Source organism: Bos indicus x Bos taurus, chromosome 18 (genome assembly GCF_003369695.1).
Source record: "Bos indicus x Bos taurus breed Angus x Brahman F1 hybrid chromosome 18, Bos_hybrid_MaternalHap_v2.0, whole genome shotgun sequence".
Lineage (NCBI taxonomy): Eukaryota > Metazoa > Chordata > Mammalia > Artiodactyla > Bovidae > Bos > Bos indicus x Bos taurus.
In genome coordinates, this window is record NC_040093.1 from 6,359,038 (window position 1) to 6,376,451 (window position 17,414).

Consider the following 17,414-nt stretch of genomic DNA (forward strand, 5'->3'; position numbering starts at 1 on the left):
AGAAGTAGAGAGGAGGACGGGCACAGCAGGAGAGCAGAGAAAGGGAGACATAGAAAGAAGTAGGGAAACAGATCAGCCAAATGGAATGGAAACAGCTAGTGTGCAGGTGATGGTGGGGGCTAGATCCAGAAGAGTGCTGAATCAGTTGGGTAAGAATTATTAAGTCGTTATACATTGATTTTTGGCTCTAAAATCTAATGCAAATCTGGCTTCTTTAAATTATATAGATAAGAACGAGAATTGCAAAATTTCTGTCTGTGACGCACGTGTATTTTATAATTATTTGTATTAAAAGAGCATGCATGTGTAGAGCCTGCTGAGGTGTGGGCTGCGGCAGTAACTTGATTCTCTCAGGTATGGGTCACCCCCTTCCGTATTCCTGGTGAGGAGTAGAGGTTATGTGAGAGAAGAAAAAGGGCAAGAACTGACTGACTCTTACTACATGATGCCTTTTCAAGGAACTTTAAACATGTTCTTTGTGATGGTTTTACTTTTGGCTTTCTGATTTTCTTACATTTAATTATTTTTATAGCTTGGGATAAAGATTTGTTCATTCAATAGCCACTTTCTTGTAAACAATTCTGGAGATTTGTCTCACTTGGGACAACTTGGATAAATGTAGAGAATATTATGGTAAGTGAGTTAAGACAGACAGCGAAAGAGTGTAAAAAATGTAAAAAAAAAAAAAAAAGAAACTCACTAGTACCAGAGGGTAGGATGGTGGTCATCTGGGGCTGGGAGGTGGGGAAGATGGGGAGATGTTGGACAAAAGGTACAGACTTTGAGTTGTGAAATGAGTGTGTCCTGGGGAGGTATGCACAGCATGCTGACCGTAGTTAATCCTGTTCTGTTACTGCATGCTGGGAATTTGTCAGGAGAGTACCTCGTCAGTGTTGTCACCACACACAGAACATGGGAATTTGGAGGTGATGGATATGTTGGTTCGTGGATTGTGATAAATGTTTCACAGTGTACACATGTGTCACATGCTCACAGGGTGTTTGGTGTGTATACATATACTCCTTTGGTTAGTCGGTTCTCCCCCATCAGACATGCTCCTGAGGATCTCGTGTGGGGCCTCGCCCCAGGAATGTGCACAGAGCCACAGATGATTCTGATCTGGATCCTGCATTGTGCACCAGGGCTCTTAGCCTCCACTTCTGAGACTGAGATCAGGCCCTGGGGGAGGGGAGGGCGCCCTGCTGCGAGTGGGGCTGGACCAGGGCCTGCTGTGTGACTTGAAGGGCGTCGTGGGGTCAGCAGAGGTGCCCCCTGCTGCTGTGTGCATGAGGCCTCAGCAGGAGGGGAGTGTGGCCAAGGAAAGTGTGGGAAAGGCCCCTGTTGGTCTCTCTGCGGCACTTGACTGTCCTGAGTCCCTCCTGAGACAGTGGCCACAGAGGACTGTCTGTTCCACAGGGTGAGGGCTTCCCTGTGTGTGTGGTTGGGGCTCAGGAAGGGGAGGTGTTGACTCTAAGCATTAAACAGCATGTTTTCAACTTTCATGGTAGAACTGTGGAGACTCATGGACGAAGAGGCCCAGAAGAAGAAAGAATAGGAGTCAGGCATGGCTCTTTCTCAGGTAGGGTCATATTCTCAGTGGATTCTCACACTGCCTTCCTGAAATGCCCTTCTCAGGATCGCTAATCATGTCTGACTCTTGAGTGTCCTGTCTGACTCCTGTACACGCACACTCACCCGGGGCCTTCCTTGAGGGCCTGTCGTCTCCACTTAGATCCTGTCTCTCCATGACCCGGTGACTCGGAGCTTGTGAGGAGGCTCCCCTGAGCACCATCCTGGGCAGGGTTTCTCACGCATGAGTTGGAGATGAGGTCTCGGTGCTGTTGGGCAGCAGGGACTGTTTAGGACCCATCTGGATGTGCTGTCTGCTCTCTGTCAACCAGGGTAAAGAAGCTGTACGTGGACCTCACGTATTAACACATACAGTACACGGTAAAATCTGCCAAAGAGGCCAATGAGTGCAAATCAGTTCTCACTTTTTATAGTACATTTAAAACTAAATGAGCACCTCCTTGAAAACTTAAGTGTTTGGGAATGGAATGGAACGTTCAGAAAGGGATGTCAGGGCTAGGGAGTGTTTCATTACACCATCTAATTTAAACTGTGAAATCAGGCTTACCAAGTTTTTTTTCTTTCTCTTTTGACCACATGATGCATTCTCCAGGGTCTTAGTTTGCTGAGTAGGGATCGAACCTGAAACCCTGCAGTGGAAGTGAGGGATCTTAACCACTGGACCATGAGGGAATTGTCCAACTTTTCTAATCTTGATTCAGTATTTTCCTAATGAAATAAAATAATCAATTTTGGATTTTTTTAATAAGTACATACCTAAAATTAATGATAAAAATCACATTATGATTTTTAAAATATATTTATTTCCTATACTGTATCTTCGGAGAAGGCAATGGCACCCCACTCCAGTACTCTTGCCTGGAAAATCGCATGGACAGAGGAGCCTGGTAGGCTGCTGTCTATGGGGTTGCACAGAGTCAGACATGACTGAGTGACTTCACTTTCACTATTCACTTTCATGCACTGGGGACGGAAATGGCAACCCACTCCAGTGTTCTTGCCTAGAGAATCCCAGGGACAGGGGAGCCTGGTGGGCTGCAATCTATGGGGTCACACAGAGTTGGACATGACTGAAGCGACTTAGCAGCAGCAGCATACTGTATCTTTATTTCTTCAGTGTCTTTTCCCTAGTTCTGACGAGTGGTGGCCACTCTCTGGTACAGTGCACACACTTCTCATTGTGGTGGCTTCTCTTGTCTTGCAGCCCAGGCTCTAGAGCCCGCTGGTTTCAGTAGTTTCACTTCCTGGGCTCTAGATCTCTGGCTCAGGAATTGAGACTCATGGGCTTAGTTGCCCCTCAGCATGTGGGATCTCAGACGAGGCAACAACTCACATCTCTTGCATTGCCCAGTGGATTCTTTACCACTTACCCGTAGGGAGGGCCACATATTTTTAAATACAGGTATTTTATAAAGATTGGAAGAAATCTTCTGTATGTTATTTTCTGCTTGTGTTACTTTTTATTTTTTTTGAACTAGAGTAAGATATTGTTGAGGCATTCCTGGTAGTACAGTAACTACCAATGTGCCTGCCAAGGTAGGGTGCACGGGTTCCATCCCAGGCCCGGGAAGATGCCTCAGAGCAACTAAGCCCATGGGCCACAACTACTGAGCCTGTGCTATAGAGCCCGGGAGCCCCCACACTCTAGAGTGTGTGCTCCAAAACAAGAGAAGTCACTGCAATGAGAAGCCCCTGCACTGGAGCTGTAACTAGAGAAAGCCCACTCACAGCAACGAAGACCCAACATAAGCAAAATAAATACGCTTTGAAAAAGAAATAGAATGTTGACATAGTTACTGAATGAAGAAGTAAAATGAAAGAAGAGAATGGGAACCCACTCCAATATTCTTGCCTGGAGAATTCCATGGATAGAGCAGCTGGCGGGGCTGCCGTCAGGGGGGTTGCAAAGAGTCTGGCATGAGTAAGCAGGTAAACAACAACTTCTGCCCACAGCAGATTGAGCTCTGAAAAACAGATCTAAGCGTCTAACTTTCCTCTTGCTGATTCTTCAGTGACTTCCTGTAGCTTTTGGAATCAAGTCCTAAATCCATAGATTTTGCATAAATTAGCCTCTGCCTGGCATCACCCCATATACATTCGCTGTGTGCCAGTAACACTGGCTGACTTTCTGTTCAGTAAATATCTTCTGCCTCAGAGCTGGAACTCAGGCTGTTCTCTCTGCTTGCAACACTCTTCCATTTCCCACCTTACCAATCCTACATGTTTCTTCCTCACAGAGACCTTGTCTGATTTCTCAGTGTATTGGAGCTTCAGCTTCAACGTCAGCCCTTCCAGTGAATATTCAGGATTGATCTCCTTTAGCATTGATTGGTTTGATCTCCTTGCAGTCCAAGGGACTCTCAAGAGTCTTCTCCAACACCATGGTTCAAAAGCATCAATTCTTTACCACCCAGCCTTCTTTATGGTCCAGCTCTAATATCCATACATGACTACTGGCCCATAGCTTTACTATACAGACCTTTGTGGACAAAGTAATGTCTCTCCTTTTTAATATGCTGTAGAAATTTGTCATAGCTTTAGAAAATAAAGACCTAAAATATATTAGAACTTGCAAATAGCAAGTGAAAGATTCTAATTATGTTCACACTAAATATATAATCAATTTGAAATTACATTATGGGTATTATTTAGTGTAATTTCCTAAACAAGTTTTTGGGAAAGACATTAACAGTTTAGGTTTCCCTGGTGGCTCAGACAGTAAAGAATTCGCCTGCAATGCACAAGACATGGGTTCAATCCCTGGGTTGGGAAGATCCCCTGGAGGAGAGCCTGGCAACCCACTCAAGTATTCTTGCCTGGAGAGTCCCACGGACAGAGGAGCCTGGCAGGCTATTATGGTCCACGGGGTCGCAAAGAATCCGACACAACTGCGTGACTAAGCACTTCCTCCAAAGTACAGAATACGGTATTTTAATGCAGTTCTCATCAAAAGAAAAAAAATGTTTTTTTTCTCCTATTTTGCTGTCTCTTTTTAGGTTATCTATACGAAATTATGGATGCTAGGTAAAGTTACTGTGATAATCGTTTCACAGTATATGTATCAGTGAATTTTTCTCTGTAGCTTAACCTTACACAATATTTGTCATTGTAAGAGTTGCTTATACAACCCCCTTTATGTCACTGTTTAAAGAGTTGGGTTTAGAAAGGGAAATAATTAAAACACGTTGGATAAAATAAACAATAACGCAGTTTATAATCATTTAAAGTGTCCTGCTCATTTTAAGGCTGTGGTTAGTGACCCAAATGATCACATCCCTTAAGTCCTCCATCTCAGACACCCAAGTGCTGACCCTCAGTTGGTTGAACTCAGCACTATGCTGAGTTTGCTGGTTTGTAGGGCGTCAGTAGGGAATAGCCCATTTCTACCCAGGGAGAGTTTTGTATTTGTAATATAGAGACTAGTCCCATTCTTGTTTATTAAAACTGCCCAAGTTCTGAGATCCCTGAATTGCTTCAGCCTCACTAGCAGGATCTGAGCACACCATGCTGTGAAAAACAGCTTTTTATTGAGAATAAACCCTTTTAGTCTTAAGAGGAAGTATCTTGGGTTCCGACATAAGTTGAAGCTTTTACCTAGCAATGCTACAGAAGGTAACTTAGTGCTCTCAAGGTAACAGGCCCCGCCCCCCTCCGCGGCCCGCCCCTCCCACGAACTCTGCGCACAGCTGGTGCTCGCCCCGCCCCTGGTCGGAAGCCGCGGCTCTAATACCGAAAGCCCTTTCACGCAGACCCGGAAGTTGAAGAGCGCGGAGCCGAGATCCCCGAGCGGCGCCTAAGCTTCCTTCTAGAGTAAGTTTGCAGAGTTCGCCACCCCTCCAATCCCCACCTCCGTCCCCGCTCACTCGTCCTCATGGTGTGGGAATTGCCAGCGACCTGAAAACCCTGGCACCCGGTGCTCGGCCCCGAATAGACGCTGCCGCTGCCGTTGCGGCCCAGTTATCTTTTCGTTTGGGTTTGAAGTGTTTCTGAGTCGGTTTCGGCCCTCTGTCCGCGTAGACACCGCCTCTGGCGACATTTTCCTGCTTAAAACCCTTTTTTTACCTCTGGCGTCGCCAAGTAAAGCCCTCTCTCGGGAGTTGGAGTCGCGCCCGCCGCGTCGCCTTCTCGACCGCTGGAGGCAGAGCCCGTCGCCCCCGCTCCCGGAGAGGCCGCGCCCCCTCCCTGGTCCCGGGATTCCAGAGAGCCCGCCCCGCTCTGAGCCCCTTCTCTCCCAGCCCCTCTGTCCTCGCGTCTCCTCAGGCCGGTCCTTCTGCCCCGCAGGCCGCCCCCCCCCTCCCGCCTCTCCCCCCCTCCCGCCTCTCCCCCCCTCCCGCCTCTCCCCCCCCTCCCGCCTCTCCCCCCCTCCCGCCTCTCCCCCCCTCCCGCCTCTCCCCCCCCTCCCGCCTCTCCCCCCCTCCCGCCTCTCCCCCCCCCCCCCCCCGCCTCTTTCCTGTCAGCCCGTCCCCTCACCCCGCGTAGGGTAGGTGACCTGGTCCAGCCTTGTGACCGCCAGTGCTGTTCCATGCCCAATTCAACTCGGTCGGAAAAGGTGGTCTTCCGGTCCGGGGGCGTCTCGTTCTGTCGCCCACTCAGTAAATTCAGGAGGCAGGAGGATCAGGAGAAGCAGAGTCAGAAGGACTGAGAGAAATAACTGAAACTGAGGAGAAAAGCATCAGGGAGAACCAATGGGAACACTGAGAATGGCTGAGGGACTTGCAAAGGGATAGTCAAGTCAAAGAGATTAAGCCTTGAAAATAGCCGAGTGAGTAAAATAGAGAAGTATTAATAAATTAAAAAGCCAGATCTCCAGGGATTGGAAAACAGCATAGGGAGAACTGCCCTGTATCAGTTGATGGGAGCGGGGAGGCGAAGGGCGATGAGGGACGTCAGAGGTGGAGAGTCCCTAACTGGGTTTTGGCCGGGTTTGAGTCCAGGCCTCTTGGGTTAGAGTCCGGGGTTGTGTTTTCATCCGGTTGGGGTCCCGCCACAAGGGTTCAAGTCTCAATCTGAGGTGGCCGGTTTTATCATGGTGCTGGCAGAGAAAGAAGTAAGGAGCAGAGGAAGAAAGGGCTGGAAGGAAGCATAGCCACGTGGCCTGCCAGAGAGTGGGGAGGAAGGGAGAGTCACAGCGAGAGAAGGGGAGTAATCTGGAGCGCAGAGAGGGAGCCGAAATGGGGGAAGAAAGAGGCAGACATAGGTATGGATTTTTGAAAGACTCAGGAAGGTTGGAGAAAGAGAGCATTTCGAGGGGGAACGAATTGCAGCAGCCTGAGACAGGACACGTGTGAGGCAGGAAATAGGACAGGAACAGCAGGAGAGCAGAGGGGGAGAAAAAGAGACACGGAGACTCAGATGGAGTAGGGAGATCGGTGAACAGAGGGGTAAGCTCGATCCGGGTGTGGCCAGTTGTTTGGATACAGATGATTTTTTTAGTTATACAGAGGAGGCTGAGGATTTCAAAACTCCTGTCTATAAGGCTTGTGTCTTTTTTTATTACTTGTGGCAGAAGATGACTTTTCATTTGCAAACCCTGTTGAGCCTGGGACAGTGGCTTGATTCACTGAGTTGTGAGTGAACTCCTTCCCTTGTCCTATCATAAGATAGAGGTCAGGGAAGAAGACACCTGGAGCAAGAAATGACTGACTCTGTCACTCTGTGATAGCTTTTTTTTTTTTTTTTAATTGTTTTGGCTGTGTTTTCTTCAGTTCTGTGCCGTGGGCTCAAGAGTTGTGGCTCCCAGGTTCTAAAGCACAGGCTCAGTAGTTGTGCACAGGCTTAGTTGCTTGTACTTGTGGGAGCTTCCTGAACCAGGGGTAGAACCCATGTCCCCTGCATTGTCAGGCAGATTCTCATCCACTGTATCACTATTGGGTAGCATTTTTAAAGGAACACTTTTTTTTTAATGGATTCACATTTTCTCCTTTCTATATATATGGTGCTTTTTGTAGCTTGGAATAGGTCTTAATTCATTCAGTTTCTGTAATCATTTTTTTTTTCTTTAATAGAAAATTATTTAATTAGTATACATGTGTTCCCCATCCTGAACCCTCCTCCCTCCTCCCTCCCCACACCATCCCTCTGGGTCGTCCCAGTGCACCAGCCCCAAGCATCCAGCATCGTGCATTGAACCTTGACTGGCACCTCGTTTCATACATGACGTTTCACATGTTTCCATGCCATTCTCCCAAATCTTCCCACCCTCTCCCTCTCCCACAGAGTCCATAAGACTGTTCTATACATCAGTGTCTCTTTTGCTGTCTCGTATACAGGGTTATCGTTACCATCTTTCTAAAATTCCATATATATGCGTTAGTATACTGTATTGGTGTTTTTCCTTCTGGCTTACTTCACTCTGTATAATAGGCTCCAGTTTCACCCACCTCATTAGAACTGATTCAAATGTATTCTTTTTAATGGCTGAGTAATACTCCATTGTGTATATGTACCACAGCTTTCTTATCCATTCATCTGCTGATGGACATCTAGGTTGCTTCCATGTCCTGGCTATTATAAACAGTGCTGCGATGAACATTGGGGTACACGTGTCTCTTTCCCTTCTGGTTTCCTCAGTGTGTATGCCCAGCAGTGGGATTGCTGGATCGTAAGGCAGTCCTACTTCCAGTTTTTTAAGGAATCTCCACACTGTTCTCCATAGTGGCTGTACTAGTTTGCATTCCCACCAACAGTGTAAGAGGGTTCCCTTTTCTCCACACCCTCTCCAGCATTTATTATTTGTAGACTTTTGGATCGCAGCCATTCTGACTGGTGTGAAATGGTACCTCATAGTGGTTTTGATTTGCATTTCTCTGATAATGAGTGATGTTGAGCATCTTTTCATGTGTTTGTTAGCCATCTGTATGTCTTCTTTGGAGAAATGTCTATTTAGATCTTTGGCCCATTTTTTGATTGGGTCATTTATTTTTCTGGAGTTGAGCTGTAGGAGTTGCTTGTATATTTTTGAGATTAGTTGTTTGTCAGTTGCTTCATTTGCTATTATTTTCTCCCATTCTGAAGGCTGTCTTTTCACCTTGCTAATAGTTTCCTTTGATGTGCAGAAGCTTTTAAGTTTAATTAGGTCCCATTTGTTTATTTTTACTTTTATTTCCAATATTCTGGGAGGTGGATCATAGAGGATCCTGCTGTGATGTATGTCAGAGAGTGTTTTGCCCATGTTCTCCTCTAGGAGTTTTATAGTTTCTGGTCTTACGTTGAGATCTTTAATCCATTTTGAGTTTATTTTTGTATATGGTGTTAGAAAGTGTTCTAGTTTCATTCTTTTACAAGTGGTTGACCAGATTTCCCAGCACCACTTGTTAAAGAGATTGTCTTTAATCCATTGTATATTCTTGCCTGCTTTGTCAAAGATAAGGTGTCCATATGTGCGTGGATTTATCTCTGGGCTTTCTATTTTGTTCCATTGATCTATATTTCTGTCTTTGTGCCAGTACCATACTGTCTTGATAACTGTGGCTTTGTAGTAGAGCCTGAAGTCAGGTAGGTTGATTCCTCCAGTTCCATTTTTCTTTCTCAAGATCGCTTTGGCTATTCGAGGTTTTTTGTATTTCCATACAAATTGTGAAATTATTTGTTCTAGCTCTGTGAAGAATACTGTTGGTAGCTTGATAGGGATTGCATTGAATCTATAAATTGCTTTGGGTAGTATACTCATTTTCACTATATTGATTCTTCCAATCCATGAACATGGTATATTTCTCCATCTATTAGTGTCCTCTTTGATTTCTTTCACCAGTGTTTTATAGTTTTCTATATATAGGTCTTTAGTTTCTTTAGGTAGATATATTCCTAAGTATTTTATTCTTTCTATTGCAATGGTGAATGGAATTGTTTCCTTAATTTCTCTTTCTGTTTTCTCATTATTAGTGTATAGGAATGCAAGGGATTTTTGTGTGTTGATTTTATATCCTGCAACTTTACTATAATCATTGATTAGTTCTAGTAATTTTCTGGTGGAGTCTTTAGGGTTTTCTATGTAGAGGATCATGTCATCTGCAAATAGTGAGAGTTTTACTTCTTCTTTTCCAATTTGGATTCCTTTTATTTCTTTTTCTGCTCTGATTGCTGTGGCCAAAACTTCAAAACTATGTTGAATAGTAATGGTGAAAGTGGGCACCCTTGTCTTGTTCCTGACTTTAGAGGAAATGCTTTCAATTTTTCACCATTGAGGATAATGTTTGCTGTGGGTTTGTCATATATAGCTTTTATTATGTTGAGGTATGTTCCTTCTATTCCTGCTTTCTGGAGAGTTTTTATCATAAATGGGTGTTGAATTTTGTCAAAGGCTTTCTCTGCATCTATTGAGATAATCATATGGTTTTTGTTTTTCAATTTGTTAATGTGGTGTATTACATTGATTGATTTGCAGATATTGAAGAATCCTTGCATCCCTGGGATAAAGCCCACTTGGTCATGGTGTATGATCTTTTTAATGTGTTGTTGGATTCTGATTGCTAGAATTTTGTTTAGGATTTTTGCATCTATGTTCATCAGTGATATTGGCCTGTAGTTTTCTTTTTTTGTGGGATCTTTGTCAGGTTTTGGTATTAGGGTGATGGTGGCCTCATAGAATGAGTTTGGAAGTTTACCTTCCTCTGCAATTTTCTGGAAGAGTTTGAGCAGGATAGGTGTTAGCTCTTCTCTAAATTTTTGGTAGAATTCAGCTGTGAAGCCGTCTGGACCTGGGCTTTTGTTTGCTGGAAGATTTTTGATTACAGTTTCAATTTCCGTGCTTGTGATGGGTCTGTTAAGGTTTTCTATTTCTTCCTGGTCGAGTTTTGGAAAGTTGTACTTTTCTAAGAATTTGTCCATTTCTTCCTTGTTGTCCATTTTATTGGCATATAATTGTTGATAATAGTCTCTTATGATCCTTTGTATTTCTGTGTTGTCTGTTGTGATCTCTCCATTTTCGTTTCTAATTTTATTGATTTGATTTTTCTCCCTTTGTTTCTTGATGAGTCTGACTAATGGTTTGTCAATTTTATTTATCCTTTCAAAGAACCAGCTTTTGGCTTTGTTGATTTTTGCTATGGTCTCTTTTGTTTCTTTTGCATTTATTTCTGTTCTAATTTTTAAGATTTCTTTCCTTCTACTAACCCTGGGGTTCTTCATTTCTTCCTTTTCTAGTTGCTTTAGGTGTAGAGTTAGGTTATTTATTTGACTTTTTTCTTGTTTCTTGAGGTGTGCCTGTATTGCTATGAACTTTCCCCTTTAGGACTGCTTTTACCGTGTCCCACAGGTTTTGGGTTGTTGTGTTTTCATTTTCATTCGTTTCTATGCAAATTTTTATTTCTTTTTTGATTTCTTCTGTGATTTGTTGGTTATTCAGCAGCGTGTTGTTCAGCCTCCATATGTTGGAATTTTTAATAGTTTTTCTCCTGTAATTGAGATCTAATCTTACTGCATTGTGGTCAGAAAAGATGCTTGGAATGATTTCTATTTTTTTGAATTTACCAAGGCTAGCTTTATGGCCCAGGATATGATCTATCCTGGAGAAGGTTCCATGTGCGCTTGAGAAAAAGGTGAAATTCATTGTTTTGGGATGAAATGTCCTATAGATATCAATTAGATCTAACTGGTCTATTGTATCGTTTAAAGTTTGTGTTTCCTTGTTAATTTTCTGTTTAGTTGATCTATCCATAGGTGTGAGTGGGGTATTAAAGTCTCCCACTATTATTGTGTTATTGTTAATTTCTCCTTTCATACTTGTTAGCATTTGTCTTACATACTGCGGTGCTCCCGTGTTGGGTGCATATATATTTATAATTGTTATATCTTCTTCTTGGATTGATCCTTTGATCATTATGTAGTGACCTTCTTTGTCTCTTTTCACAGCCTTTGTTTTAAAGTCTATTTTATCTGATATGAGTATTGCTACTCCTGCTTTCTTTTGGCCCCTATTTGCATGGAAAATCTTTTTCCAGCCCTTCACTTTCAGTCTGTATGTGTCCCCTGTTTTGAGGTGGGTCTCCTGTAGACAACATATGTAGGGGTCTTGTTTTTGTATCCATTCAGCCAGTCTTTGTCTTTTGGTTGGGGCATTCAACCCATTTACGTTTAAGGTAATTACTGATAAGTATGATCCCGTTGCCATTTACTTTATTGTTTGGGGTTCGAATTTATACACCATTTTTGTGTTTCCTGTCTAGAGAATATCCTTTAGTATTTGTTGGAGAGCTTGTTTGGTGGTGCAGAATTCTCTCAGCTTTTGCTTGTCTGAGAAGCTTTTGATTTCTTCTTCATACTTGAATGAAATCCTTGCTGGGTACAATAATCTGGGCTGTAGGTTATTTTCTTTCATCATTTTAAGTATGTCTTGCCATTCCCTCCTGGCTTGAAGAGTTTCTATTGAAAGATCAGCTGTTATCCTTATGGGAATTCCCTTGTGTGTTATTTGTTGTTTTTCCCTTGCTGCTTTTAATATTTGTTCTTTGTGTTTGATCTTTGTTAATTTGATTAATATGTGTCTTGGGGTGTTTCGCCTTGGGTTTATCCTGTTTGGGATTCTCTGGGTTTCTTGGACTTGGGTGATTATTTCCTTCCCCAGTTTAGGGAAGTTTTCAACTATTATCTCCTCAAGTATTTTCTCATGGTCTTTCTTTTTGTCTTCTTCTTCTGTAACCCCTATGATTCGAATGTTGTAGCGTTTAATATTGTCCTGGAGGTCTCTGAGATTGTCCTCATTTCTTTTAATTCGTTTTTCTTTTATTTTCTCTGATTCATTTATTTCTACCATTCTATCTTCTAATTCACTAATCCTATCTTCTGCCTCTGTTATTCTACTATTTGTTGCCTCCAGAGTGTTTTTAATTTCATTTATTGCATTATTCATTATATATTGACTCTTTTTTACTTCTTCTAGGTTCTTGTTAAACCTTTCTTGCATCTTCTCAATCCTTGTCTCCAAGCTATTTATCTGTGATTCCATTTTAATTTCAAGATTTTGGATCAGTTTCACTATCATTATTCAGAATTCCTTATCAGGTAGATTCCTTATCTCTTCCTCTTTTGTTTGGTTTGGTGGGCATTTATCCTGTTCCTTTATCTGCTGGCTATTCCTCTGTCTCTTCATCTTGTTTAAATTGCTGAGTTTGGGGTGTCCTTTCTGTATTCTGGCAGTTTGTGGAGTTCTCTTTATTGTGGCTTTTCCTCGCTGTGTGTGGGTTTGTACAGGTGGCTTGTCAAGCTTTCCTGGTTAGGGAAGCTTGTGTCGGTGTTCTGATGGGTGGAGCTGTATTTCTTCTCTTTGTTCAGTCGCGCTGTGGGGAGGGAGGGAGGGATGCTGCAAACAAATAACACTGGCGTGCGCTCGCAGTGCCTCAGCCACACTGGGTCTGCCCCCGCTCACGGCGCGTGTAGCCTCCCTGCCCACACTGCTCGGGCTCTAGGTTGTTCCGCCGGGAACAATCCAAGGCTGGCCCTGGGTTGCATGTACCTCCCAGGTCCAAGCCGCTCAGGTTAAGGCACTTGGGTAGTCCTCAGAGGCGCAGACTCAGTTGGGCCTGAGTTTTGCGCTCTTCCCAGGTCCGAGCAGCTCAAGTGATGAGGTGTTTGGCGAGCGCCAATGCTGCGACTTATCGCCTCCCCGCCACTCGGTTATCTGGGTGTAAAACCGGCGCACCTTCTCAGGCAGATGTTAACCGTCCAGACCCCCAAGAAGTTTTAGTTAGCAAAGAAGCCTGCTTACAGTTTTATAGATAATGTCTCTCTGAGGCTGCGATTGCCCCCTTCTGGCTCTGGCTGCCTGTCACCGGAGGGGGAAGGTCTGCAGCCGGCTATCTCTGTTCAGTCCTTTGTTCCGTGCGTGGGCCAGGCGGTCTTAGGTTAGGGCTGGCTTTTCATGTGGTAGATATCCCACAGTCTGGTTTGCTAGCCCAAATTATTTCGCTCAGATAGTGCTCAGGGTATTCAGGCCAGATTCTTACTCTAAGCGATGCAGCCCACGCTGCGCCTCCCTGCCCAGCCCCCGCTTGCTAATGGCGCGTGCAGGCGTCTGCGCTGCTTCTCCGCTGAGGGAGTTACCTCAGCGCAATCTTCGAGTTTTAATTGTTTATTTATTTTTTCTTCCTGTTATGTTGCCCTCTGTGGTTCCAAAGCTCGGCACAGATTCGGCAGTGAGAAGGTTTCCTGGTGTTTGGAAACTTCTGTCTTTTTAAGACTCCCTTCCCGGGACGGAACTCCGTCCCTCCCACTTTTGTCTCTTTTTTTGTCTTTTATATTTTTTCCTATCTCCTTTCGAAGAGTTGGGTTGCTTTTCTGGGTGCCTGATGTCCTCTGCCGGCATTCAGAAGTTGTTTTGTGGAATTTACTCGACGTTTAAATGCTCTTTTGATGAATTTGTGGGGGAGAAAGTGTTCTCCCCGTCCTACTCCTCCGCCATCTTGTAATCATTTTTAACTTCAGAAATAAGCTTTTTTTCCCCAGTATTCTACTCTTATCATCCTTTTCTGATTATGATTATTCTCAGTGTTTTTTTAAACTTTGACACCAGATTTTTAGATTAAAACTAATGCACAATTTTTTCTTTAAAATTTTTTTCCGATTCATTCCTTGCCTGATGCTTTTTTCCCTTCGTCTTGTACATTTGAAATTTTCTTTGGTAAGTAGTAAATCATCTTAGACTATTTTGTGCCATACTTAGCAAAAATGTCACCTCGTTTATCAGTTCTTATGAGGTAGATGAACCTAGAGCCTATTATACAGAGTGAAATAAGTCAGGAAGAGAAAGACAAATACTGTATATTACTGCTTATATATGGAATTTAGAAAGATGGTACCAACGATTCTACATGCAGGGCAACAAAGGGAGACACAGATGTAAAGAACAGACTTTTGGACTCAGTGGGAGAAGGTGAGGGTGGCATGATTTGAGAGAATAGCAAGAAACATGTATATTACCATATGTAAAATAGAATGATCAGTGCAAGTTCGATGCACGAAGTAGGGCACCCAAAGCCAGTGCTCTGGAACAACCCAGAGAGATCAGGTGAGGAGGGAGGTGCAAGGTGGTTCAGGATGGGGGGACACATGTTCAATTCATGTTGATGTATGGCAAAAACCATCACAATATTATAAAGTAATTATCCTCCCATTATAATACTTAAAAATGAGGAAACTGAAAAAATTAAAGTTAACAAGCAACGATCACCTCGCCTCCCTTTCTCTGAATTCAAAGAGAAATACATCTTCGAGGGTTTTATGTATGGGACATCGTGTAAAAAAACAGACATATTTTCAACTATGGTTTTACCAAAGACTTGAATTGTGTGTATGTGTTTATGTGTGCACACACAAATGGATATTTCTGGTCTCAGCTCTTTACCAGAGAATAACGGAGGTATGACATTAGATCTTGTGAAATTAAAGGCATTTCTTTGAGAAATTGGAAAATAAAAGAACATTTAACATGATAAAACCAACAAAATAAAATGCTTCATTCTTTCCTTTCAAAAAAAGAAAAAAACACCTATTTTAACTGGTTAGTGTAATGGTCTGTTTTCTCCATTTTCTATGATCAGTGAAACAAGTGAGCTGTGAGGTGATATGAAGATGATTCCCTCAGGTCCCTTTTTTACTTTTCTGTGCGAATGAGGAAGGATGGGCTGGATTAACGTGGGACCTTCCCACAGAGCCTCTCTATTCATGATGAAAAAGATTGCTCAGATCCTATTTCTAATGTTTTTTGTACTAGTGGATATATATTTGCAATTCCGTATTTTAAAAATATTTTACTGCAATCTTCTAATAAAGAATTACCTGCTTGGTATCAGTTTGACCCAATCTTGAAAGAAAAGTTTCTTTTGCTCAGATACATGACAGATGTTCCTGGTGTTAAATGGGATGGACATTAAGGACAAACTTGGCCCCCTTGCCCTTCAGCCTCCCATTTCATTAATCAGTTATACCTGGTTCTCTTCACTCAGCTCAGACCTCATAAACGGCTTCAATCTGGGCCCGAGGGAGCCCACTTGTAACATGGAGATGAGAGACTAGACCGGAAACTCTGAGCATGAGCAACACTGACCCCTGAAATGATTAGCCGAATTGGCTGTGTGTCTGTGTGTGGCAGTTCTGGTTTGGAGGGAGTGTCTGGCGGTAATTAGACTTTTAAATAGATCCCAGTCCTCCCTCAATGAAAAATGAAAAGGAAAACTGTAGGATGGAGGCAGGATCACAGGCTCAGAATTAGATGACTTCTATGAATAAGGCTAAATCTGAAGGGAGATTTTTTTTACGTCCTGACGTTCAAACCTCCACTGGCTTTCATTTGTTCTTGGGACAAAAGCTTGACTCCTTGCTGTGGCTCCACAGCCCTCTGTCAAGCTCAGGGCCCTGTAAGAGTCTCCAGCCTCATCCTGGGAGCTGACCATTTGCTCATGGTTCAGCCTGTCCTGGTCTCATTTACCTTTTCTCTGTTTCCAAATACCAAAACCATTTCTGTCTGACATTGTGTTCCTTTCTCACCTTCAGGTCAACCTGGCTCAGGTCCTTTGTCACCCTTCAAGTCTAGGCTCAGAGAGGTCTCCCCATCCCCTCCTAACAGTCTCTCTCATGTTGCTGCTGCTGCTAAGTCACTTCAGTCGTGTCCAACTCTGTGCGACCCCAGAAATGGCAGCCCATCAGGCTCTTCCATCCCTGGGATTCTCCAGGCAAGAACACTGGAGTGGGTTGCCATTTCCGTCTCCAATGCATGAAAGTGAAAAGTGAAAGTGAAGTTGCTCAGTTGTGTCCGACTCCTAGCAACCCCATGGACTGCAGCCTACCAGGCTCCTCCGTCCATGGGATTTTCCAGGCAAGAGTACTGAAGTGGGGTGCCATTGTTACCCAGGTTTATTGCCTCTGTATCAGTTGCCTTCAGCAGAAATTAATGCCCTTCTTCATGAGTTATTTTGAGTCCTTCCTTGTTCCCCTCTTTTTAGGGCTCATAGTGTTCCTCTCGGAGAAGGCAGTGGCACCCCATTCGAGTACTCTTGCCTGGAAAATCCCATGGACGGAGGAGCCTGGTAGGCTGCAGTCCATGGGGTCGCTAAGAGTCGGACACGACTGAGCGACTTCACTTTCACTTTTCTCTTTCATGCACTGGAGAGGGAAATGGCAACCCACTCCAGTGTTCTTGCCTGGAGAATCCCAGGGACGGTAGCCTAGTGGGCTTCTGTCTGTGGGCTTCCGTCTAAGGGATCACACAGAGTCGGACAAGACTGAAGCGACTTAGCAGCAGCAGCAGCAGTGTTCCTCTTCTTCCGGACGTGTGGCTGCAGTACCTGATACTGGAAATGTCTTTAGATGACAGGACTATGAGTTGGGCTGAATAATCCTCAGGGAAGACCAAGAGAACAGGGCAGATGATGAAGATGTTTCCCGTGTTTTGGACATTTCAGCTGTAATTGATCTTTACCCCATGTGGACTACTTAATTACTCAAAAGAAGAGCCAAGAAATATAGGAAATCCCGAAAATCCCTACAGAACTGGTGTCCTCAAGCAGCAGGCTAAGATGTCCCCATGTAGTGTTCTGTGTTTCGTCCTCTGCAGCCCCCAGATCTAAGCTCTGTCCATCCAGGAACCAGTCACCATCATGGACAGCAGCTTTGCCTTGTAGGAGTTCATGTGCTCAGTGCCAGCGATTGTGATTTCAGTGCACTGAGGATGAGCAGAAATGCAAAACCTAACAGGGCAGGAAGGAGACGCTGCCCGCCCTCCCCCCTCCCAAGGGCTAGAATATTTTCCAAGTAGGTGTGGGTGAGGAAAACAGGAGAGTGAGACCTGGAGACCCTTGCTTTGAGACTTCCTCATCTCAAATACCTTTGTACCT

General features: G+C 43.9%; 1 protein-coding gene across 4 annotated transcripts in view; it reads left to right on the top strand.

The window, feature by feature from the left end:
* The first annotated feature begins 5,312 nt into the window (after window positions 1–5,312).
* LOC113876094 (zinc finger protein 665-like) overlaps window positions 5,313–17,414 on the top strand; it is a 33,247-nt gene continuing 21,145 nt past the window's right edge. For 3 of the 4 annotated variants that reach the window (XM_027514925.1, XM_027514926.1, XM_027514931.1), the window contains exon 1: window positions 5,313–5,400. The gene's annotated coding sequence lies outside the window, so the exon portion shown is untranslated. The remainder of the gene's footprint in view (window positions 5,401–17,414) is intronic. The other variant, XM_027514927.1, reaches the window with a different exon arrangement.